Genomic DNA, 26,544 nt, shown 5'->3' on the forward strand with positions numbered 1-26,544 from the left:
CATCAGAGCTGTAGTGCCTCAGAGGCCCTGAACTAATTTGAATCACATGTGTTTGGGCTTGAGGTTCCAAAACGCTCTCTTACACACACATAAGAGGGATGTGCATTTTTTTACTCTTTCCAACAATGATGCGAGGCATCTGGAATCTGAACAGTAAAGGAATGAATAAGAATCTAGCCAATTGAAAAGTGGTGTGTGTGTGTGTGTGTGTGTGTGTGAAATTTAAAAACAGTAACATCCTCCACTTAATTAGAAGGAGAAATAAGGCCAAAATCTGATGGGTGCGGTGTATAAATTCACACCAGTTGAAACATGGAAGATTATCAGTCGGAGTGTTGGTGGGGAACTGACCATTATTTTCCTGACTTCTGCACAAGAGGTACTGCACACACACATAATATACAAGAATTATAGCGCAACACCAAGAATACACAAGGCAATTTGCCCGATTTATTTATTTAAAGTTGATTTTATCTATGTTTTTTGATAGCAGGGGAAGGGGCGGGAGACATCCTGCCTGATACTGATGTCTTTATATCTACCTGGAAGCTTCATAAGTGGCCAATCACATGTGTGCAATAAATTGCTCATTTAGATACAGCCTTAGTTGCCCAATTGATTTCAATGGGTCTACTCTAAGCGTGACTAAATCTCGATCCAACCATTATATTTTATTATAGTTTGTCCTCCTGTAAGTCATCATAGGGCCCTCCATTCTTGACAAAAGGCTTCTGCAGGTGTGATGAATCCACACAGTTACCCTTCCTAGAAAGGTCTCTGAACAAAAGATGTGTCCAGGTAGCTATAGACACCTCAATCTGTGTTTTTACATGTTCCAAGGTGCAACTTCCCCTCCACCTCCTTTATATTAAATATGTACAAGCAGAAATCACCTGGGGGATGCATGACCAGGTCCGTCCAGACTATTGATAGGTCAGTTTGAATTTTCCTCTCTGGGAATTGCTCATCCCCTATAGAAATACCCTTATTTGTGAAATAAACTTCTTCTTTTTTGAGGGTATGTGTGTGTGTCTGACTGGCCAAGAGATGAGACAAGACTAAGCCATGCTATGGAGTCCCAGGTAGACTTCAAATTGTTTTGCGCTACCTCCAGTAGCAGAGATTGTAAGCCTATGTACACCCAGGGCCGGCGCTGCCATAGAGGCAGTTCAGGCGGCGGCCTAGAGCGCCAAAGTAAGGAGGGCGCCGAACGGCGTGCCTGGAAGCTGCTCTCCCACAGCGGCTCTGGGAAAGTGGCTTCTGAGCGCACCGTTCTGAAGCCGCCCCCCAACCCCAGCGTCCTGGCTTCAAAGCCAGGATGCTGGGGTTGGGGGGCAGGGGACGGCTTCAGAACGGCGCGCCTGGCTGGAAGCCGCTCACCTGCCTGGGGCGCAAAATAGTCTGGCACCGGCCCTGTGTACACCACTTGCTGTGTGAAAGGAAAGGAGGGTGCTGTTGCACTCATGGCCTACTTGTTGGTCCCTGGTCGACAGCTGGTTGGCCACTGCGTGAACAGAGTGCTGGACTAGATGAAGCCTTTGCTTGATCCAGCAGGGCTCTTCTTACGTTTGCATGTTCTTATGCTTTGGTGAGTTTCTCTTAGAATCCTGCTAAGTAAGTTTTACTGAGCTAGTTTGATCTTTTCGTTTTATTTTAAAAGCAACTGACCATTTCTGAACTTTTCCCTGCTTAGTTCTTTAAAAAATGCACTGAATTGGAAACTTGAGTTGATTTCATTCTTTGCCTAGTCGAAAAAGCTCTGGAAAGCAACCCTGTCCTTCCCCATATATAAATGCTATATAAGCCTGGATTCCTACATGTTCAGGCTATGGGTTATTAAATAAGAGTTATTCATATGTTGGTGATGGCGACCTACCTTGGAGGAATATAGACAAAACGTGTCTTACAGCCTGTCCTACCTCTAAGGGTTGGAGGTCCAGACATACTGATTTGTCATATCATGTATGCCAAAGGCTTGTTGCTTTGCTGTATTTAATGCTTTCAGTCTTGTTTACCTCCTGGCACTTGTACCACAACCTGTCTGGTTCCTATGAGAATTATATGCTTGCTTGTGTTAGTAACTCAGGCGTCTTCTAGATGTAATAGTACTAATATGATGACTGAACACCTGACATTTTCTGTTTAGAAGCAGATATATGAAGAGGAGTAAATATGTGTTCAGAAGCACATGTCACCAAGAATTTACCACGCGGCAAAAGGAAACATGACATACTGTGTGGATATTTTCCAGGTCAATTTTCATGAAGGATAATGGTGGCAAAAAGCATGCATAGACTGTAGCGTGGAACCACCTTGGGTAATGCAAGTGCTGCCTCATATGCTATTGTGTTGCTGGGTGTGATCTTTTATCTGTTCCCTGCAGCTGCCTTTTGGGTTACAATGCATGTATGTAAAAACCTGTGTTCATATACAGATTGTGCATACGGGATCGCAACGCTAACATTTATCCCAAGGTGGGTACCTATTTTGGGACAGGAACTTAGGACCCAGAGACCACCTTATTTTGAATTGGCAATTGCTAATTCAAAGGAAATCTAATTTACATAGGAGTGTCATGGCCCAAATAACAAGGCATCAAGCACTGCAATTGCAGTCAGGAACCCAAACCAGACGGTAGTCGCACCTTGTGATTAGCTGACTGTGTGAAGCAGCTCACGAGGGTTGGGCTCAATTTAACAGTGTGGCAGAATCTGCTAATTTGGGGTGTGTGCCATAAGTTTTGCCCAACTCCTTATGAATGCTTTTTTGTACAATTGACTAACCACATAGCCCGGTCCCCATGTAGTTTGAGACATTCACACTGGCAGGGTAACATGAAATGGGTCTGATTTAGTCCTGTTTTAAAACTATATTGAAGTCCAGCTGATATTTGTATGGAACTTGCATTATTCCACTGAAAGGCGGTCAGAATGCTTTCAGAGTAATCAACATCTTTGGACAAATCACATTTATATCAAGACAGTATTCATTAGATTTTATAGTACAGGAAAATGCTTTATTCATACACATGCAAATTTGTTCTTAAGAAGTAACTGTAATGCATTATGTGGGATTACATCACAATCAAGGAAATCTAATTTCACTTTTTAAGTACAAGCTTCATTCCCTGTTAGCCACTTTTATATTGCCCTGGTGAAGTACTCAGTTATGTTCCTATAATTGTGCATAACAAGATATGACATTTCACTTATCCACTACAAGCGTTGCTAATATGAGACAAAAATGAATGCCTGATAAATTAGTTATGTGTCACTTTCCATAGCCCTACCTATTCTGAAACATGCATGCATAGCCACAGCTTTCCTCCAGGCAAAAATAGAAATGACAGCAGTAGCCCCCTTCCCCATGTTCCTTCTACTTGAGAGCATGGTGAAAATTCAGTAAGCGTGGATTTGTTTAAGACTCCTTTTCACCATTGCAGTTCAAACCCATGAGCATCCTAGTTTTGTGAATGACTCCACATGCAAAAAGTCATCTTCTAGCATTAAAAGGGTTGAAGGGCAATCAGTAACTTCAGAAAGGTCATGCCGAAGTCCATAGGAACCTACCCAAACCCAAAAGAGAGATGTATCTTTCAAAATCCTTATTGCCAGAGTAATTGTCCACCACTACAGATTTAGCAACATTCGAGCCATATTTAGTAGGGCTGTGCACCGCCTTGGATCGTAATCCCGAATCCGAAGTGGATCAGGGTGCTTCGGACCTCTGAATCACCGATCCGAGGTGGTTTGGGGGGTGTCTATGGATTGTTCCGAAGCAGTTCGGATGGATCCGAATCAATTCAGATCAATTAGGAGATTCGGATGCTATTTTAGGCCAAATCACGTTCCCCCCCATAGACTTTCATGGGGGGGGGGGGAGGGAAACGCCTATAACTTTTTTATTTTTTAACATATTTGGAGATGGCCTCGTGTATGTCATGTGTGTTAATTTTCAGACAGATATGTTCAGTGGTTCTGTTGCTATTAATTTTTTAAAAAAAACTTTAAAAGGGAGGGGGGAAGGCATTTTGGGGGGGCGGTGATAGACCGCTTGACCTGCCAACCGTCCTGAAGCCTCTAGCACTGTATCCCCCAATCCTGCTCAAGTGTCCAGCAGCCACCAATCACAATTGTGGAGGAGAGCTTAACGAGGGAGAGATCAGCAGAGATCTTTCGTCCTTGTATCTTGGTGGGTAGAAACTTAGAAGGAGAAAGACTGGTTCTGGAGCTGTGTGTTGTTGTTGCGTTTAGAAGTTGTTTGGTGTACACACACACTGTATCTTATCCTGTCTTCGTGCGTGTGTGTGTGTGTTGGTGGGCTGCCTCTGTTACGCAGGCCGTGTACACAAGCACACAATTTGTCTTGGCAAAGCAGCACGCAAACACATATATTATAAATGTAAAGTTATCCATCCCTATACCTACCTATCCTCCAATTAAGGGGATGCCAAAGCAAAGCAAAGATCGGGCTCCAAAACAGATCAGGGTGTGTGTGTGTCCATGCACAGCCCTAATATTTAGTTTTGGCACCACTGTGCCCGCCTTGCTGGGTCAGTTTGCATTTTTCGGCTGCACGATTGAAAATAGAGACAATCTTGGGCTTGCTGACTTCTGCGCTCCTCAATCATCACTGACTGCTGCTTCTGACTGCGTCTGTCACTGCCTGTATGAAGCACTTGCACAGGTGACCAGTATAATGTTCTTCTGCTTTGCGTAGCCACTAGCCACATTCTCTGTGCTGTACCTACCTAGTCCCTAACTTACAGTCCTTCACTGCTAATTGGAGTCTGAATGGGAACATCCTCAGGCTCTGCTAGCCCAGCTTTTACAACACAAAAGAATACTGAAGGGGAGATTTGCACTTCAATGGATAGCATCTGATCTTCTCTTGAATACACAGACCTTCTCTGCTAAGGGAGACTGCTTGAACTGTTCCTTTGAAAAATCCAATTTTTAAAAATAAATTGCAACAAAACCTGTGAACACGTCATTCTCAAAATTTCCACAGATGACTACCATGAACCCATCTATAAGCTCAACAAGATTCATGTTGATATCTTGAAAAATGAAAAAGTTATAGCACTTTGGATTACCTGAAAAATCCAATTTTTAAAAATTAATTGCAACAAAACCTGTCAACAGATCATTCTCAAAATTTCCACAGATAACAACCATGAATCCATCTGTAAGCTCAGAAAATGTCATGTTGCTACCTTGAAAAAATAAAAAAGTTATAGGCATTTATTTCTCCCAATGGAACTCTATGGAGAAACACATCTAAATCGCGATTCAGAGGTCCGAATCTCTCCTCAGATCTGGCTCTGAGGCAGATTGGGGGAGGTCCGGATCGGTCCGAGGTGGTCCAGACTCGGCTCCGAATCTGATTCGGAAGGTCCAGATTGGGCTCCGAAGCGGATCAGGGGGTCTGTGCACAGCCCTAATATTTAAGCTTTTCTCAGATTCTTCAGGTTGAAGAGGCTTTTCACAGAGAAGGTCACCAAAGAGGTTTAAGATGCCTCCAGCTATTTTTACAACAGATGTTCTGTGTCACCAGTTGTCTTTAAGGGCATTTAAACTGCCCACTAAAGCGGTATCTTAGAAATAGTTATAATCAAGTGTTCTGAAGCTAGGTCATTGTATGTTTCCTTCACACATCTGATCTACATATCTCACCGAAAGGCAGTTTGCTGACTTGTTTCATAATCAGAGAGTTCCTCTGTGTCTATAGGGGGACGACAAGTACTAATATCACACATCAAAATGTGAGTTTCCTTCATGTGTATAAAAGTAACTGCTTGGATCCTCATCTGCTGTAGAGCTGCACAAGTGCTTGTTAAATTCCTCCTCAAAGGCTGCTTTCCTCATTGAAGTGGATGTCCTCATTGCCTTCCTTATTCTGTATTTATAGTCTTTATCCTAAGCTTCTATTTTCGTTCCATGCTCCCACACACACATACACACTGATGTTACGTCCCCTGGCAAAGACTAAGGAACCTAAAGATATTGAGGGAAACCCTGAACAGGAATACACACATGCACTGTGTCCAACAAGCATTCATGTGACCTTTGCACATCTTTCTTTAGGCACTTAGAGTGAAGAACACCCCAGGTCTAGCTGAAGCTGCAGAGACCTTTGCATAAACAACCATCTTGATATCAGTGACCCGAACAGAAAGATGCTCCGGCTGAGAGCTATGAGATGTCACTGAGCTCTGGTGAGTGAGCATAATGTTTCTAACATGCTGAACCAGAATAAATGCTTCTGCATGTAAACTACTACTGGTGCATATCTGCTAATTAGATGTGAAAAGGCCAGCCATGTTATCAAGGAGCACACTCTATAAAGGTCAAAGGCAGCGAATGTGGCTTTAGTTCAGGAATATGGGGTAGTTTTCATTTGTGCCTAAGAAAACTACTGCAAGTGGTTCTTTAGACCCCGAAAAGTCCACAGCCTATCAGGAACTCCTGATGGCCTATGAGCCATCAGGATTCCCCCCACCCCCAAGAATTGTCATGTACACAAATAATATCCTGATTGCTTAATATCAACAGAAGTCCTAGAAGCTCCCTTTGATATGGTGCTACACAGAGCTTCATCCCACGTACCCGTTTCCCTCGAATTATCTCCACGGCGTAAAGCTGTCATTGTTGTTAGCTAAATCACATTCTGGGCGGCAGCACTCCTAAGATCCTTTGCATATCAGGAAAGGGTGGGTTTTGGGGGGGGGATGTAAAAAATCATTAAAAATCAATGGATGACCCAATCCAATTCAAATTTGGTGTGCTAAAAGCCCTCCTTAATATCTATTACTGTGCCAATTTTGATATCATTATCTTTAAAACTTATGCAATGTAAGCATTTGTTTAATTTGCAGTTTAAAAATATCAAATCATCCTCCTGCGCCCCCAGTGGCCGCTCGGAGAACAACAAAAGATTCATTCTTAAAGGAGTTCGAAATACATCAGTTCTTTTGGCTAAGAAGCACAATTAAAGCAGGATGCATGGGAGTACTTCACAGTAAAAGCAGATTATAAGATGGAAAACTTTGGTGTCCTTTGCATGCAATTCGCAGTGATTGCACAGTATAACGCTGGTGTGATGAAGCTATTAAAGATCCTTGAAAGTCCTATTCTACAAGTGCCCAATGAAAGCTGACCTATTCTTTTGTGCAAAGGTCACAGGAATGCTTGATGGGCACAGTACAAGGGTGTATTCCTTTTCTGTCCTTGAAAGACAGCTAAAAAAACAGTTGGGGGTGGGCAACGGACATGTTTCATTTTGAAATTAACAGAAACCTTAAATTTAATTTGATAAATTGACTTTAAGGAACACTTTTGCAAAGATATGCCTACACACTTTGAAATGTTAATGGAATTTTGTTGAGAAAAATGAGGTGCTGTTTTTGAAACCATCTCTGCTTTTTAATCCAACTTCATTGCAGAAATATGAATCAACTCCAAACATTTTGCCTTATAGGTGACTTTTCCTCTTTTCATAGTGCATAAAGCAGAGACTCTCTCATGCCTCAAGGAACAACAGTTCTCTTTTCTACTTTGGGGAGGACAAAGAATAGCAAGCGAAGGTTGTATAAAGGTAGTTTTGAACAAAAAATTCTGAGAAACATCCTGTGTGTACTAACAAATGGGATTGTTCTCTGTTACGTTCTAACCCACCCCCTGAAATAAGCTCAGCTGTTTCACCAGATAAATCACATGGTGGTGTTTTCTATGTTGGTTAATGCAAAAGCAGATACAGGTATGCACATGGAAGCAGAATCCATGGAGCCAGAAAAAGAGAAAGATAATTTTCATATGTCATGGCATACAGCTTCATTGTTCTTCGTTTATGTTGGTTGTGCCATCTGTGACCTTTGTTAATACGGACTAGAAGGAGGAAATGAAATCTAATCAATGTAGGCGTATAGATAAATTTAAGCCTTATGTGTGTAAACATCCTAATGCTGGTGGCAGAATATTTGGATTTAAGTTAATACAGGTTCACTGGAAGCAGTGGGACACTGTGGATCGGGCTAATGGACTAAAATGGAGTATCTGAATCCCATATTTAAAACCATGTGACTGGAGATACATCAGGATCCTAGTCAAGATAAGGCAGGATAAGAGGGACAGTTAACGTTGTTCCTTTTATTGTTAGTCTGGTCTCTGGATATTTGTATGATTATGATTATTGTTTCTTGGAGGAACTTTATATAGTCAGATAGTGTTTAGGAAACTCAGGTGGATTAGGTATGCCTGCAGTTTTGACAGTGATCTGTAACGTGCATTGCCCCTGCCTCGATGCAATAACCTCAACAAAATAACTTCACGGACACTAGCTTACAAATGCGTGCTGGGTACCAGAGTCCATAGGTAAAAGGCGTTTCAGTCTTGTTTATCTTAAACTCCATTTGTGAAATGTAAACACAGAATTAATGTGTTTTCTGTCTTCATTCCTTTAATTAGTCTACTGGGTTAAGAATGACCAGAAGCAGACCCCAGCCATAGTTTCATGTTGCAGACTCAAAGACCAATCAGTGTTCCCTTCGCAAAGACCTTGGCAAAATTAACATCTGTTGTTCTTCTATTTTACAATTATTTTATGATATTGATTGTGAGCTGCCTTGTGTGGGAGGGGAGCTTGTTCTGAAAGGTAGCATTAAAATACTGAAACAAATAAATGCATTTTAATGCCCTCCCAGATCTTACTGGAAAACTGTCCCATTCTTCCAAGTGGTGCAACTTGACTCGGGAAACACAGTGGTATTTTCACCTATTCTTAGATAGATGTATTTTTAAAATGTACAGCTTCCAGTTCAGTCAGCTTCAACTTATCTTGACTTGTACAAACTCTCATTGTAAACTGCCTTAAAAAAATAATAATATCTGGCCTGAGCAACATGCCCCTGTGGACCAGCTGTCCTGTTGCTTGCATTTGCTCTGGGCATTGTATGAAATCACCATCTCTATTTTAGGCTGTATTTTTGTTTACTTGCAAAAACAAATTATAAAGTTGGGTCAGGCTGTCTTCCAAAGATGCCAGTGGGGCAAGGAAAATGGAAGATTGCGAAAGACCATTTGTGCAGGCTTTGCTGGTTTAAAATACACCCATTCTTTGATACATGAAGAGGAGGAGAAAATGATTGGGGTGTTTTTTTTTAGCTATTACTTTTTTGTGTGGTATTAAAAATGTTTCGGAAATTGAACCAGCTCAGACATAAGCTTGTAGGTGGCTGTGGATTTTTGTCAGACACATCATTTCCTTTAGCTAAATCCACATGTTCCCCAGAGAGCTAAAAACATACGCAAAAAGAACACTGTTATACTGAAAATAAGGCAAATGTTGGTTGAGTCAAGAACACTCACAGTCTAAACACAATCTTGCACTATGGTTGCTAAATACATGTTAAATGGAATTGACTGTTGGGACTGAGTCAGGATTAATTTCCTGAACATAAGCACTTAACCTAAACTAATAGTTGAATTCTCACAGGCTCTGTTTTTAAGGGTAAAATGTAATAAATAAATAAGGAGGAGGTCATAGAATCATAGAATAGTAGAGTTGGAAGGGGCCTATAAGGCCATTGAGTCCAACCCCCTGCTCAATGCAGGAATCCACCCTAAAGCATACCTGACAGATGTCTGTCCAGCTGTCTCTTGCTTAAGGGACAACTCTTACTTTTCTGTCTGGAAAACTGGATTTACAATGACTGGGATGGAAGGATAAGAACAAAAGAAGAGCCCTGCTGGATCAGACCAAGGGTCCATCTAGTCCAGTATTATCTTCACATAGTGGCCAACCAGTTGTTGACAGGAGACCCACCAGCAAGTCATGAGTGCAACAGCACCCTCCTGCCCATGTTCCCCAGCAACTGGTGTACATAGGCTTACTGCCTCTGATATATCATATAGCCATTTGGACTAGTAGCCATTGATAGCCTTGTCCTCCATGGATTTGTTAATTCTCTTTTTAACCTATCAAAATTGGTGGCCATGACTTCCCTTTTTCTGTCCTGAATCTCCCACCCATCAGCTTCATGGGAGGACCCCCATTGGGTTCTAGTATTTTGAGAGAGGGAGAAAAATGTCTCCCTATCCACATTCTCCGCACCCTGTATCATTTTGTATACCTTCTCCTCCTTCAGTAGTTGTGTCCCAGGGAGACCTAGATGGTTGTGGGGCTTCCTACTATACCACTGTTAAAAGGCAGAACTTTGGGGTCAGGAATTAGCATTTGGGTACAAAAGCTTTCCCAAGAGCATATTGGAAATCAATAGAGACACAAACGAATTTTAACACTCTCATCTTGTTGCCACATGATCATGCTTGGCACCTGTGTCATTTCATTTTCACCTACGAGTGCAAAGAGTCTTGGCAAGCCATTGTTGTGTAAGGGTTAGAGGCACTTTTATGTTGTGAGTGGCAACTATGTACATATGCAGCTTTGTAACAACATGATACACAAAACTTCAATACTTCTGCCTAGTACAAATTTTTAACCTGGTAACAAAAGGCCTTTGGGTGTGAGAATAACATGTATAAAGAAGGCAATCTGTTTTTCTTACCCTTCCCTTGTTTTCTTCGGCTCCTTTTCTCTTGAAGATTGAACCTGTATCTACCCACCAAGGGAGTTGTGACATTAATCAATGAAACTGGGAGGCATTTCCCTAATATTACTCATCAGAGTGCATTCTGAGACAGTAGTCTAGCGATCTAACCGTTCTAACCTAATCTGTCCATGGTTTAAGAAATACACCTTCCATCTTGAAATAGGTTCACTTGCCCTGCAGATGATGTGCACTCATTCAACAGACTGGCATTACATATGGACAAAGGGATGATCAGGAGGCAGGTGGGGGTGGGGAGGAGATAGCATAAAAGCCAAGAAGGACTGAATGTCAGAATACACTGAAGCTTGGACCCTGGAGCCTTTTATATTTCATCTTATGCATTTATGAAACATGATTAATTTTAATGTCATAGACATCTTAATGTCAATTATTTTTAATGCCACCGCCTTCTGTTTGTCGACATAACGAATGCTGTATTGTTGTTAGTAAATTCCATTTAACTTTAAAGTTGTGGTGGAAAGTTCTAGAGAAGTATGCAATTGCCTAGCGGTTCTTGCCTGTTGTATTGTAGGCTTTCTGATCTATGCACTTGGCAGTGTTTCAAAGGGCATTAGCAATTAAAGACAAATTTAAAGGAGCCTGTCTGCGTCAAAGAAGAGTTTAGGATTACTTATTAGTAAAACATGGTTCAATACTGGGTTATATATGAAGTCTTCAAACCCCTTTGAGGTAGTCCCATTGGGAATTCACTGGGAATTCTCCAATATAAAGAAAATACAAAGAGAGTGGTGATACTTTGATTAATCAGTTCAGAATAATTCTTAAGGGCTTTTGATGCTCATCACATTTTCCCAAGTATAAAATATTGCGCTTTAAGTTCAGTGAAAATGTGATGTCCTTCAACAGAAGCCCAAATCTTGAGGGCCATCAGGCATGTACACAACAAATTTATTTATTCTTTATTTAATCAATTTATATACTGCTCATCATATCTAAAAATATCCCTATGTCGTTTACAAAATCAAACTTTTAAAATACATCATAATACATCATCAGTTAATACGTTTACGAAAGTCGAAATAAGTACTAAAGACATAATAAGTAAAACTAGCCGGGCAGCCAATCATTCAGGGAAGGAAGAATGCCACCGTTGGCAACTCTTAAATATGAGTGTGCATTTATTGCATAATAGAGAGACTGGATTGGATCCAGACTGTGTCATGGTTACAGTTGACCTATTGAAATCAATGGGACTTAAGTTAGTTGTAAGTGGAACCCTTCATGACTAGGAAGGTAGTTTATTCCATTTTTTAAAACTCACTTAAGTCAGCCAAGGTTTGGGGACTAAATTGGACTTTTAGAAAAAAAAATATTCCTTGCACATTTCTAGGAAAATACTACTTTGAACTTAATCCTATTGAAGAAAGACAATGCAAGGAGTTTGCAAAATCTCAAATCCACAAGACCTCTAAAACAGGGCCTCAAAATAAAGTCTTGACCTTAGGCACATTTTTTCACAACGATTGCTAGAAACAGATTTTATGTTCTTTAATAAGTGGACGTACCTATTATTCTAGCAAGGATCTCATAGAAAAATGTAAACCAACATGCTGTGCCTCATTGCAAGCTTGAATTGTCTGCAGTTTGTTTTCATTTTGTTGATGTTGTTGTTCCGCAAACAGAATCTTTCCGTGTCCAAAACAAAACCACTTTACCTTGAAATTGGAAACATTTGTGTATTCAATTTCACTGCCTATCCTCAAAGAAGGGGTGTGGCAGGGTAGTGCTGCGGACATGATCCAACCAAAGTCAAGCACTTTACTGTGACATTGATTTCTGTGGGACATTTATGCACATGTTTAACTCTCATATTAAAATCAGTTGAACGCAAAAGTGCTTGACTTTAGTTGGATCCCATCATATGCAAATAAACATTCTTTACCCATGTATCGGATTATCCCATTCTTCATGAGGCACCTGAGCTGTTTGCCATGGAAGAATGTACACCCACCACAACAAATTAACTTCTTTACACATTATACTTGGCTGACCTTCGGTAGCTTCCTCTGCCGATGGCAGGGAATGTCCTGATCTTGGACTCCTTCTAGAGGGGGGCAAATTACATCATGAACTCAGCCATAGCTGTCGGAGGCTATCAGGATCCGTGGCTCATTCAGAACTGTAAGCTGTAAGAGGAGGAACCCCATGACTCTATAAAGTGTGTGTACTTCTTCAAGAGATCAGAATCCTGTCCAGCATTTTGCAATCCTGGGCAGTTCCCATCTCGCTTTTGCATCAGCGCAGGCCCAGGCACATCAGCGCTCATTAAAAAACGTTTACTATAAATGGTAATCAGGTGAAAGATATGCAGCTGCCAAGAGGAATAAGGCGTCTCGCTCTGATATAGCTTGTGTATATACATCTGACAGCTACCATAGCCTAGAGAAACCTCCGGTCCCAAACAGCTCCTATTCTTTCCCCTCAAGCTAAACTACGCACAGCACTGTTATTTAAACAAGCCGAAAAGAAATCCATGCCAGAGATTTAATGCAGGGACCTCTTTCCCTAACCCCGGCACCCTTCAGGCACAAGGCTCCCTAGCAAAACGCCACACGCCAAACTCCACTTGTTTACGGATTTTTGCATTATGAGACGGCCGGGAAGAGGCCGTTAAATCCACTGTACTCCAGGGAGAGTGGAGAACTCGGCCAGTCAGACTGTAACCTAGAGATCACAAATCGTGTGAGCTCAAAACATAGCCCGTGTGCTCCTCACATTCCATCTCCCTCATAGAGCGATGTGTAACTTGTTTGACACACACAAAAAACTACAATCATTTAAAACCAAAAAAAAGATGTTTCATTTAGCGCTGGGTCTCTTTAGGACAGCCTTTCTCAACCTGGGGCACTCCAGATGTGTTGGACTGCATCTCCCAGAATGCCCCAGCTGGCTGGGGCATTCTGGGAGTTGTAGTCCAACACATCTGGAGCGCCCCAGGTTGAGAAAGGCTGCTTTAGGAGATAGGAGGCCCAAGTACATGGAAGATCAGGGTTATGATCCCATGCCTACTAATCTGGGAGTAAGACCTTTTGAAATTAGTGGAGTTACTTCTGAAGAACCATGCTTACAACTTGTAGTTCTCTTGATTCTTTTTCACTGCTGAGAGCGCAGCATTTTTTCAATATTTTGCAACCAAAACAAGGTGCCTTAGTATTATGCTCCTTGTTCAAGTCTGGACTTTTTAAACTCTCCCTGTTCTTACAAATCTAAACCCCAAAACATCTGCCAGTGGCATTCTGCAGCTAAACCAGGTATTAGCTGCTATTCTTTTCTGGAAAGAGGCTTTGGAAGTAGGAGGTAAATAAATGTTAGTAATATGAATGGCAAAAGAAAAAGAACACAAACAGCTGCTGGAACATACAAAGTAAAAACATTCTTGAACTTGAGGAACACAGAACAAAGGCTTAGCAAGGAGGATCTGTGACCAAAGGTTAAAAGAGCTGGCATGGTTAAGGCCTTTTCTTTCTGAAAACTGGAGAGAGTTAGATGGTCCTTGGCTCCCCCGTGTATTCTAAGCCCAACAATTTGAAGATGTGTAAATTGAGTATTCTGAGCAAACAAGTACAATTCTGATTACTAAGAAAATCAAATTTTTTAATAGCTCTTGAATTGTAGAAGTGACAATGCAATTATGGCAGGGCAGCTATATTTATTTACGGCAGAAGAGGAAGTGGTGTAGCCCCTTGCTCCAGGAACATTCGGCGTAGTAGATGACCATCTGTGTGTACAGACAAGATGGTTCAAATCTGTCAAAACAGCTGGGAAATTGTTTTTGTGTTACAATTCCTGACAGCAAGTAATAAACACCCAAGGCAGGTTTTGAATCGGGGGCCCTGAGCAGCCAGCTTTCAGCACTTTATCTCCTGCATCACTACTGCTCTGAACCATTGACCGGCCAGGCAGAGTAAGCTCTATGGGAGAAGAGTCTGATTGCTGTCAGTTGATCCAAAGCCTAAATGCTGCAAACCAATGGAGAGGCAACAGGCCATACAAAATTCTCCCTTTCAGGCAAGTCATGCGGTCTGAGCAATTCATCCCAATGAGTACGACCAACACAGACTTGTACCTGCCTCACGTTGTCTTGCTTTGTGCCTGCCGTGTCTTCCCTCACCACAGTCTCCTTCTGCCCTACGTGGCTCATCTTATTTCATTTGTCTTTCTGGTATCTCAGTTCCAGCCAGTCCTTGACAGTGGGTTGCTGTGACCATTTATTAAACCTCAGTACATGTATTGAAGTTCTTGGCCATTTGTAAACTTATTTAAACAATTAACATAAGAACATAAGAAGAGCCATGCTGGATCAGACCGAGGGTCCATCTAATCCAGCACTCTGTTCACACAGTGGCCATCCAGCTGTCAACCAGGGACCAACAAAGCAGGATGTGGTGCAACAGCACCCTCCTACCCATGTTCCCCAGCAGCTGATGCACTCAGACTTACTGCCTCAGATACTGGAGGTAGCACATAACCAATTAATTGGCTAAAAGCAGAAGTTTAAGCCGCTAAATGTTCTTTAAGTGATTGGCAGCCACACTATTTATATTATGAGAATGGGGGATTCATATCCAATGTCCCTTCAGTGAATTTTGGATCTGGCCTTTAGCCTTAATTCTAGCCAATGTGGCTTGGATGAAACTTTATAGAGTGCCTAGACATTTCAGTATAGGGGACACTCTAAAATTGTGATGTTCTGTGGAGTGAGTATGAATTTCCAGAAAATGGGATACCTGGCAATGCCTAACTACTTTTCATGTTATACTTGTCATTTTAACATTTCTTTTCATTTTCCTTTGTTAAGCAATGTGGGTGGGAGAACAGAAGTGAGATAGCCTTAGAGAGTTCTGTTCAGATCCCATTTGTAACTTGTACCTACGAGTAAAATCCTCATGACATGTGTCATACCTAGATGATGAAACCATTCTCCTAAGAACAATTTAGATTAAATGCAAAGAATAATCTCCCTTGCATAAATTCATTGTTTCCTGGGTGTTGTTTTTAAATGGATCAAAAGTCTTACAGAGAAGATGTAGATAGAAGAGATCTTATTGCTGTAAACCTTGTTGTTTTAAGTTGGCTCGCGTGTCTTAGAGATTTCTGCATTGCTCCATACACTTGACCCAATGCCAAAACACTTTCAGTTTCTTATAATCTGCAAACTGCCAGATTTTTAAAAATGGCTTTTTTTTTTAGTATTATTGCAGTTCAAGACATTTCACTCAAAACAACATTTTTATCCCAGATTGTAACATCTGGATTCTGTTTCTTAAGGATTTGGAAACAGACTTTTAGGAAAGGAAGGATGAACAAATATCTCCAGAAAAGCAAATGAAGATGTTATTTAGCTAAGGATACTTTGCTACTTTCAAATGAAATTTTAAAAAGGTATTATTTTCATTGAACAATTAATTCTTAAAGAAGTTCTTATTTTTAATGGCATCTAAATGGAACTAAATTTAATGGAACATTGTCTTAATAAATACCCTGTTACTCCTTGGACAATCCTCTACAGAAATGTTCATAATATATTCAGAAGTATCCCGATAAGACAGAAGTATCCTGATAAGATCGTTACATTTTAGGCATGTAGTGTCTCAGTGCACACAAACACAGATATTTCCAAGAGCAAGTGCTTATAATACATGCATAAAACTACCTGCTAAATTACTGGAGTTATAACACATGACCGGTCAGAAACCAATTGATAAGTTTACTGCACTAGTTATTGTTGTCAAGACTTTTCTCTTCTCCCAGGCATTTAACAGCATTTAACAACATATGCTAAGTTTGTTTGTTTTTTAATGGACCCCAGAACTGTTGTTGTTTAAAATGGATACTGTTTTATACTGTTGTTTTTATATATTTTTGATGGTTTTAAATTTTGTATACTTTTTTTTTAATGTCCACTGTTTTAACTTTTGTAAACTGCCCAGAGAACTTCGGCTATGGGGCGGTATATAAATTAAATAAATAAATTTGTCAATCCCTAATAATAGTTTAGGGCACAACTAAAATCAAGACTGAGTCTTGGTAGTCTTAAGATTTCCAGGTTTCTACAGGGACATCCCTGAGCTGCTTTATGTTCAACATGTGGCGTATTATTTTGTGGAATTTATGCAGCAATGGCCCCTGAAACGTGGGGCCGGTACCATGAAACAAAACATTGCATCCTCAGGTTGTCTTCTTAGTTGGAGCTGGAAGCATGATACAACCTTATTTTACTTTGATATTTGTTTATTCCATTTAATTCCCACCTGTCTTCCACGGAGTTCAGTGTGGTTTGGGCTCTTCGCCCACCCCATTTTCTCTTTGCAACAGTTCTGTGACTTGGGTTAGGCTGGGAGCGAAAGAGTAACTGGCTAGAACTAGTCCAAAAACAGTGATCACGGCCCTACATTGTTTCCCAATGCAGCCATCTCTTCCTCCCTCATTTTAACATATGATTTGCTTGCCACATTCTTGCTGAAGGGGATTCCTCACTTTCAACTCCCTCCGCCCACCCTAAGTTGGTAGGGCAGGATGGCCTCTTTTGGTTGAAGCTTATAGGCGCTGACAGTGATGACACAGAAAAATAAAACAGGGAGTGATTTAAAGCAACAAGGAGGATTCTCCCTTCAACGTGCAGAATATGCAGCTAATATACATTCCTCGTTTGTTGAGGTTCAGCTGAGTTCTGAACCTGGCCACCTTGGAAGACCTTTTTTCTCTCATTAAGGAGGGAGAATTCCAATTATTGATCAAAAGGCTTCTGATCATCAACCCTTATGCATATGCGTTTTTTCTTCAGTATATTTGAAAGTAAAATTCATTGCTATGGAAAATTTTACAAATAAGGAAAATGAAGAATAAAGGCTTACAGGGGCATTATTTCAGGGTTTTTTGGGGGGGGGATTACAGCAAATTTCAAAGACTCCTCCTGGATGTATTCAAAATTAAGTTGAAACTCACCCCCCCCAAATGCAGTGCATGTTAAGATAATTTCTTGTAGTTACTTTTTATACCTTATAATAAGCAAAGATTTAGGAACTTCTGAAAAATAAGCACATGTGGCCTGAAACCCTCTGTAAATGACACAGATAAGGAGGTTGAGCTGTGCTAAATGTTAATAGTTTTTTCACTTCAAAGCCCACATGCATAAAATGTGTTAATTCGAGGAGATAATTTAGCTGCAGATGTAAATTAGTAGCCCTGGTTAGTGCCAGGAAGTGTAATCTTGTTATATTGCACAATTAATATTACCCTTGCCCTAGCTGATCTACAGAGATTATGGAGCAGCATAGCCAAAGTCATCGAGACCCTTGCAGGTGGTGCATTGTACAAAAGAAATTAGGCTGAACATTCTTTTCTAACTGGATTTCCTAGATGAAGATGGTGCCTATAAATACTGTTATAAATAGAAATTATTTTAAAAAATGAAGGCAAAAGTATTTGAAACAAATTTGAAACTTAACTGACAGTGACTAGGTTCACACAACATTTTGTTGATTAGTGGGCTGCTTGTTGAACTATTGTTTAATTTGTTGTCTGAACCCTAGACATTTTCCACATGTTATTTTTCTTGAACAAGCCACCTTGAGAACCCATAGTTCAGGGTGGTTAGCAAGACACCCTGCAGAAAAATGTTCCTGGGTCAGGCAACACGTTAACCCATGGTTCAACAAACAATCCATGGTTCAACAACAACCCACACTCAACCACTGAGCATGTGTTAGCATGTTGCATGAGTAGCCCCAGTATCACTGCAACTGTCAAGGGCATATGTATGGGCAAACATAATAATAAATAATAATAAAATTTATTTCTTACCACCAACAGAAATTGTAATTTCCTCATCAAGTTACGAATTCCTTGCTCTAATCTCAGACTAAGGAAAGGAAAGGAACCTCTCGTATAAGCATTTGAGTCATTACTAACTCCTAGAGGGACGCCTGCTTTCACTGATGTTTTCTTGGCAGACTTTGTAGCGGGGTGGTTTGCCATTGCCTTCCCCAGTCACAGTTACCTTTCCCCCAGCTAATTGGGTGCTCATTTTACCGACCTCGGAAGGATGGAAGGCTGAGTCGACCTGAGCCGGCTGCCTGAGAACCAGTTTCTGCTGGGCTGGAACTCAGGCCATGGGGAGAGTTTCGGCTGCAGTAACTGCCGCTTACCACTCTGCGCCACACAAGGCTGAATCTCAGACTAGACGTCTCCTTTATTTTGACAACACATTGTATATATACAAATTGTTGTGCACCTTGGGAACTATAGTATAGCATCATGCTATGCATCATGATGTCATGTGTCCCTACATTACGTTTTCCATTGTGATTGGTTGTTTTCACCTGCCGCACCATCAGCATGGAGCTACTGGTGCTGGAGGGAGTCCAGATCTCCTTCTTGTTAGCCAGTTGTCCTGGGCTGCACAATTCTCCTTCTGACCAACTCCTCCTCCTCCTCGGATTTCCTTTTCCAGTAACCCTTCACAGTGCCTCCCACCAGCACCCAGATCTAAAGTAAAAATTTACTAACCAAGCAACAAAAAGAAACTCTGTCTGACATTAGAGAGAAACGGCCTTGGTTGACTAGTTGGATACAGAAAGGAAACCAAGCTACGAATGAGAAGGAGCTTTTCTAGAGGAGGCAGTTATCGTTGTTTATGGGTCTTGGATGACATTGTGACCCTTCAATTTTACTTCTGTGTCTAATCAGCACTTTCAGCGAATTTTCTTAGAGCAAGGAAAATGTGACGTTTAATTATGAAAGCAAAAAAAAGTGTGATTTCTGCTTGTGTATTTGTACTATTGTGCTTTACCACAGTGCCACCTAGAGATTGTGTAGCAGAAAAGCAGGAAAGGAAACACTCCTCATGTAGTGCTTGGATCTCAATTCTGCCGCAAAACCGAAAGTAGATACAGAGGATTAACAGCTGATTAACGGCCTCATGTAGAAAAGCTCATAGAAACAATGAATAAGGGATAGATGCTAATCTATGTGGTTATTTCTTCACATGTGGTTGGTTTACTGAATGATTAAAAACAAAACAAAAATGTGATCAGACAAGAGAATAAACTGTGTGTGCTCACATCATGGACCACAATGCAACTAGGACAGCAACCTTCAACTCTCGGAGTTAAAAACCTCCAAACTATTGTCATCAGTTTTAGTTTGGATCTGCAGTGTAGGAGGAGGTTATTGTTGCAATATTTCATCATAAAGAAAGCTCTTGTTCCTTTTATAGACAAGTTGAATAGCTTTGGGAACAGTTGCATCTCTTAGTGCCTCACCATTAGAGAAGACAGACAATATTGGCATTTCAAGTAATTTATTTAACAGGCCAGTTAAATAAATCCTTCCTCATGCATGAATGTTATCAACCCTCTTTCTCTTATGTTTGTCTCCTATCAGAGCTTTTCCATGGCATGGGAGGCTTATCCAGAGACAGAAAAGAGACTGTTAATGCAGCTTCAGTTAACTTAATTCAGTTGAAGAAAAAAAAAGCTTTAATAATCTTGCAGATGTGAATATCGGGGGCATGGGGGCGTGGAGGAAAATGGAAGAATGAATAAATTAGAAGTGGGTTAGCTTTGGAAAGCCTACAAATACAAAATAACCAGGGACACTTTTGCAGTGCTGAGTCAAATCCTCCAATGCTTCCAAGTTCACAGCAACTAGAATAAGTGATATTAATTTCTCAGGTTGTGGCACCTCTCCCTGCTGACTATTAGGCACATTGGCCTGCAAGACACTTCCACCTCCTTTCAAGGTTGAAATGGGAATGTGGAACCTCATTTTCTGCAGGGTATAATACCATGGTTTAGAGATGAGTGGACCATGTGAACTGGGTTCTCTTCTCACTTTGATTTTGACATGACGGCAGTTTTGTGGTTCATGATACTTGTGCGTCTGGGAACAATTTCTTTTTGAAATGACTTTCAAAATACATGTATGCTAGTAGCCCTTTTCGTCTCTGTTTTGTGAACTAGCAGTGCACAGATCTTCTGACAATTGTTCCTTCTAATAATGTTATAGTCCCTACTAATCTAGGATTTGTTCTTTAAATCCTTGTCCTCTATAAAATGGTTAAAAGCCTCAGTAACATAACAGGGAAAACCTGCAGCTAGGAATTGATGCACCCTGTTTCTTTCAGTAGGTTCACTTGCTAATGGATACGCACTCACTAGCCTAGGATGGCAGCAGCATGCCCAGGGCATTGCTAAATTGGAGAATGAGCCCAAGTAATTAGTGGTAGTATTAATGTGCATCACAGGATCATTAGCTTCAAAGCAAGTGACCTTGGAGTCCTCAAACTTTCGCATACCAGGTCACTGTGTTTCTGCAATGACTAGAATTTTCAGCACCATCTTTCTTGTCATGGTTTCCACTTGATACTCCTGGAACTTCAATCCCCTTTTGAATTCGCTGTAAACATTGCAACTCTAGTTAAGAAGGAGCTTTAATAACAATGGGTTCTCAGGTCCCCCAAAACCTATGCCACAATAAATATGTTCGTTCTTAAGGTGTCACGGGACTCTCTTCGTTGTCAGCAATGCCCTGGGAAGACTTTTGCTATCCTAAGCTTCAACGAAATTCAGGTCAGTGATGGGAAAACGGTGCTTTGGCATGCTGAAGATTATTCCCATTTTGCTCAGACCATGGGTGTGTTCAATCGAAGAAATGATCGATATTGAGTTAAGTTGAACTTGAATTGAGTTCTTAAGGTTTTACAACTGATCGATAGGTGAATTTCCTGCATGTTTTACATCTAATTAAAGAGTTACACTGAACAAAATGTACATTTAATTTAAAAAGGGGGCTCTTGCTGTATCTACTTTCCATATTGCATTAACAAGGCTCAGAGGTGATATATCATAGGCTAAAATGTTCCTTCTTTGGTTGCTTTTGGTAGTGCCTTTAGGGGCTGATGTGAGCACTCCATGCCTCAGGCAATCAGCTGACGCATGACCCTGCTTCCACAAGACAAATGTGGATGTAGCTGTACCATGTCTCTTACTTTTAAAAGTTGACTCCAACAATCTAATATCTCCTAGGGATGCTTCTCTCTGGTTGAGTCCATTTTGCTAGACAAAGTCTTTAACTCCTACAGTGGAAGACTGACAAATGTGCGTGTGTGTGTTTTCAAAATCCATTTCTCTTTTCCTGTCTGCCCCCCTAATTAGGCTACCAGTGCTAGTCAGAGCAAAGCTTAAGAATAACGTACGTTGTAGTTTAGCATAGCTTTACGTGTTCACAGGAGGCAAAAGCATGTGGATATAGTGGTTCCTAAAGGGCCCTTTTCAACTTTTGGCTTAAACTTTACTCAGCCTATCAACCACTCTTCAGTCTGCAGCCTGGGTGCACTAATTTTGCCATACCACAAGGGTTGTTTTCACATAGTGGACTAAGGAAAACATAGTTGTATGTCTCTCAAGCTGTTTGTGCCATGTGTGAATGTTGTTCAAGTGCAGTAGGGTGCAGAATCAGGCTAAAATATTGAAGCTGCACCTTCTCACTCATTTTTATTAGTTTGATGCTTTATAGAAGCGAATAACAGCACCTGCATAGGGTATCAGAAGTGGTGTGATAAACAGGTAGAATTCTGGCTTTATTCCTTCAGCTTAAGTTTCCCAGTTCATCATGAGCTAATGCTTGTCTCCGGCTCTCCTGGCAGGTTTCAGCTTGCTCCAGACTCTGCCTGATGCAGCACCTAAGAGTGTCAGGAGCCAAGCCTGGGTTATTGTTCTTTTATGTCTGAAAAGATTAAAATCAATGAAACTGGGCAAGCAGAAACTGTGAATTCCTGTTCATTGAGTTGGTTGCTGTTGAAGTGGTAATACGTTTTGGAGCCACAGAAAACTACTACAAAGCAAGCAATGCACTAGCCTTCTGTTAAATATTTTTGATGTGGATGTCAGAGTGCCTCTGATGAAGTCAGCTCTTGCCTGCAAAAGATCATACTACAATAAAGCCAGTTAGTCTGTAAATTGACACAGCATTGTCTTTTGTTACAAATTCTGTTGGAATATGGATCATCTAAGGAAAAGCCGGCTGACTTCAGCATTTACTTTTTGGTTTTTTTCGGAACCCCTTCTCCCCCATAGTCAACCAGTGTGACTTAATTTAATTTAAGAGTCCTGTACTTTAAGAGATCCTGAGGAGGCACTCAGAATTCCATAACGAGCCTTTTAATTAGGCCCTGCCCCCACTGACACCACACACCTTCAACTTATGTCCCACCCACCTCTGGAATGTGCCCCCCATTACCCATCCAAGTTTGCAATTTGACCCTCTGCACCCCTGATTTAAGGCATGATTAATCTGTGTTACGTGATCCTGAATATGTACCCTAGTTAAGAATGTAAAAAGTGCCTTCCTAGCTGGGCCAACAGAAGGTCTTTGAAGCATCCTAGCAACCATCAGGCTTGGCCAATGTTCCACCGAAATATGGCTTGTGGTCCACGAATCCTTCTCTCTGCCCCTGCTTTCGGGACACTTATACACTAAAATTGGCTGCTTATTTGTCTATTTTAGCAGTTCACACATTATATAACAGGATATCTGAAGCCTTTAAGAATCCAAATGATATTGTGTCATTTGGATTTGGAAACATATGTGTTTTGTTACCATATGTTGTAGGAGTGCTATGAACTCTGAAGTCTGTTATTTCCTCAAAATCTCAGCTGACGTTTTGTGCCACCACTTTGAACTGTGTAACTGACACAACCAATGGGGCTCCTAGAGAACACCCCAAAACCTATATGCAGTCACAGATGAAAGCCACGGCAATGTCACAGCAAACAATGGAACAATAAGTTATGTTGCTGCTTGAAGTATGAGATGAGTTCACAGTGCTCACACAGTATGAATAGGGATGGGCAGAGGGGGGTGGGCAGTGGGGCCAGTTGGCATGGGCCTACAATTTTGAGGGGACCTACTCCAAGTCCCCCTGGTAGAGGCAAAGGGGGACCCTTTGGTAAAGATTTGTTACAAAGTAGCTTCAGTGTCCTAAAACGAATCAAGTCATACTTTCAGTCTGCAATGGTGCAAGAACGTTTGAATGGATTAACAGTTTGAACATTAACATTGACAAGGCAAAGTTGCTTGATTTTTCTGTTGTTGATGATGAATTTGCCCAAAGAAAAGCATGTAAAGCATTTCTGAATGTGAAGAAGTGATGTCTTACATACATCTTGAATAAAAGTGCTTGCCATTACCTTTTTTATAAATTGTTCTAGTTCATATGTATTGAGAACTGATTAAAAATACTTAATGAGCAGTTTGAAATGGGGCCTACATTTCCCATCTGACCCGGGCCTATTATGAGCTTTGCCCAGCCCTGAGTGTGAACGGTTAAAAACCACAAACAAGAAGCCAGTTTTAGCATATAAGTTGGCTCTAACTTACTAGCTGTAAGTTGTAACTTTTTAATGAACCACATTGAGCTTCAACCTATTGCTAATATCTTGTATTACAGAAGTTTTGATTATTTTACAACTGATGAAGCAAGATGTAAAGGAACAGGGAAGACTGACGATCCCTTGGTGAGCAAAACTCTCCAGAGTTAAAGGAATTCAAATCTGCAGCATTGATCAGACTTCACTTTGAGTGCTTATTATTTCATACAACAGATGTCAAATCCTACACTGTGATCAGTCTGCCTATTAAGTTTCATCTTTTTTGGCTAGGAGCTCCATCAGCTGAGTGTTTTATTGCACACTCGTTACTGGGCACTCACAGATTTTTGCAGGTCTCTCTCACGATGTCATCTGCCTCCCGCTTCTTCTAGCCTTCTTCAAACCACAAAAAACCACCCCAGTAAGTCCTGCTGGGTGCAGGAGAAGCAGTGGGATCAAAATGGCCCACTGAATGGGCCACGTGCAGGTTGCTTACTTCCTCTTTCAAAAGAGGAAGTAATGAGGGACAAACGCACAGGCGGAGAAGTGACGATAAGCAGTCATGATTTTCCCCTTTGTGATGACGCTCTGAGTTTGTTCTTGGTTATCCCAGGTACATTCTGTAATAAAGAATCTATCCCCAATAATTCTTGGCAGCACTTTGGTAAATGGTCCTTTTGTTCATGGGGGGGAAAGCCTGATGCTGGAGAATCTGGCTCCATTTCCCTCCTGTCTCTGGAATGGTGATTGGAAATAATTGGAAGTGGCACTGGAAGTAATCCAAAGTGACAGTCCCTGGGCTCTGAGGCTTTTGCTTGAAGTCTAACGATCCCCCCTCCCCAAAACAAAACCTAAATTTAAACAATGAAGTCACAAAGTGATTTGCCTTCAAGGTTGAAAACCCTGTGATTTATTTATTTATTTTAATTTGTATTGTGGGTAGAGTGGGGTGGAAGGAGTGCTTGACTATATATGTTTCTGCTTGATTTTTAAGGCACTCTTTGATATAACAGATATTCTTTTGTGCTGTTTATTCCTCTGCATCCTTGCTCCGATGGAGAATTCAGTTCTATATTAAACATTTCCATGGCCTTTAAAATTTCATCAAGTCTCTTTTAAAAAATATCCTCAGCAGACTGAGCTCTACGAAGCAGTCAGTGATGTCTCATAAATATGCACAGAATGGAAGAGGACCACCCTCCTCTCCTGATGTTTGTCCTAAGGGTACGGAGCAGCCAGGAAAGGCAATCCAGGTTTCGTTTCTCAATTGATGCTTTATCTGATGGCCCAGTTAGAATCAGGGGTATACATGCCTAAGCCATACCTGGGACTCAGAGGAAGGGAGAGCAGATTACCAGTTTACATGCCCCAAGAATAAAGAGAAGGTTAGGGACTTCCTGACTGTTAGCACAGTACAACAATGGAACCAATTACCCAGGGAAGTGGTGGTCTCTCCAACACTAGAGGCCTTCAAGTGGTAGCTGGGCAGCCATCTTTCAGGGATGAGTCAAGGTGGATCATTGAGCAGGAGGTTGGACTCGATCGCTTTAGAGGCCCCTTCCAACTCTACTCTTCTATGATTCTATGACACTTTCACAAATGGCAGCAAGAACACTTTTTAGTCTGGAACGAATCATTTAGGAATGTGCACCATGAAAAGTGCAAGAGACTCATTTAGCACTGTAGCACATTCACTTGATTTATAGTGATGGGACATACAAGCAAGTGTGGGAGGGAAACATTTGTTGAATCAGCTTTTGCTTTAGGTCTCCTGAGATTCTATTGTGTAATGCTTTGCCTCAAGAATGAATGTTCTTCCTTTTGGAGTCTCTCTCACTCTCGCTCTAAATATCGCTGCTGCTAATCTTGTCCTTTTGAATTGGCATTCCAAAACCACTGTTTAAATGGGGTGTGCTTGTGATTTTCCCCAGACTTAGCAAACACCCCTCCTCCCCACAAACTGTGGGGATGAATGGACCATCCCAGAAGCCTGGAATGCCATATTTTGTTATAGAGGTTGTCTCCCTGCCTCTGCCATCTATCTGGAATACATAATCATCTAACTGCCATTGATGATGATAGAGACTAGCAAGTGCTAGAAAATCTTAAACTATATTTAATCCAATCAACACCTTTGTTTGAAATGTCATGTGTAAGATAGATCCTGGAGGAGCATTGCTTAACAGCTTCAGCACTGAGGGCAAAGAAATTCTGACCACTGCCTCTAGGGCCTAGGCTTCTTTCCCCCCAAGTCTCCATCTAAAATTTCCATCTTATCTGACCTTGCTACGAGATCTAATAATACTACATCCCTGTGGTCAAGTGGCTACAAGCATTATACTGTTGGCTGTAGAGCAAACCTTAATTCATCAGCAGTGTAAAGAATTGGACGCAGAAGAAAATGCCAGCAACTAAAGCAAAATGCTTTTGCTTGTTTCATACATCACCAGATCAACAGGATATTAGAAATAGACAAAATGCAGTGTGTGTGTGTGTGTGTGTGTGTGTGTGTGTGTGTGTGTGTGTGTGTGTAATTCTGCACTA

At 41.1% G+C, this 26,544-nt stretch overlaps 2 protein-coding genes across 3 annotated transcripts in view; one reads left to right on the top strand and one right to left on the bottom strand.

The window, feature by feature from the left end:
- Positions 1–26,544, top strand: part of REXO2 (RNA exonuclease 2) — a 261,646-nt gene that overhangs the window by 164,174 nt on the left and 70,928 nt on the right. The gene's annotated exons all lie outside the window — the stretch shown is intronic.
- Positions 1–26,544, bottom strand: part of CLMP (CXADR like membrane protein) — a 50,393-nt gene that overhangs the window by 17,161 nt on the left and 6,688 nt on the right. The window contains exon 1 of one of the 2 annotated variants that reach the window (XM_063139221.1): positions 12,622–12,636. The exons of the other annotated variant lie outside the window; for it this stretch is intronic. The gene's annotated coding sequence lies outside the window, so the exon portion shown is untranslated. Of the gene's footprint in view, positions 1–12,621; positions 12,637–26,544 lie in introns of those variants that run through there. 2 annotated transcript variants of the gene reach the window in all.

This window comes from Elgaria multicarinata, chromosome 12 (genome assembly GCF_023053635.1).
Source record: "Elgaria multicarinata webbii isolate HBS135686 ecotype San Diego chromosome 12, rElgMul1.1.pri, whole genome shotgun sequence".
NCBI classification, from domain to species: Eukaryota; Metazoa; Chordata; class Lepidosauria; order Squamata; family Anguidae; genus Elgaria; species Elgaria multicarinata.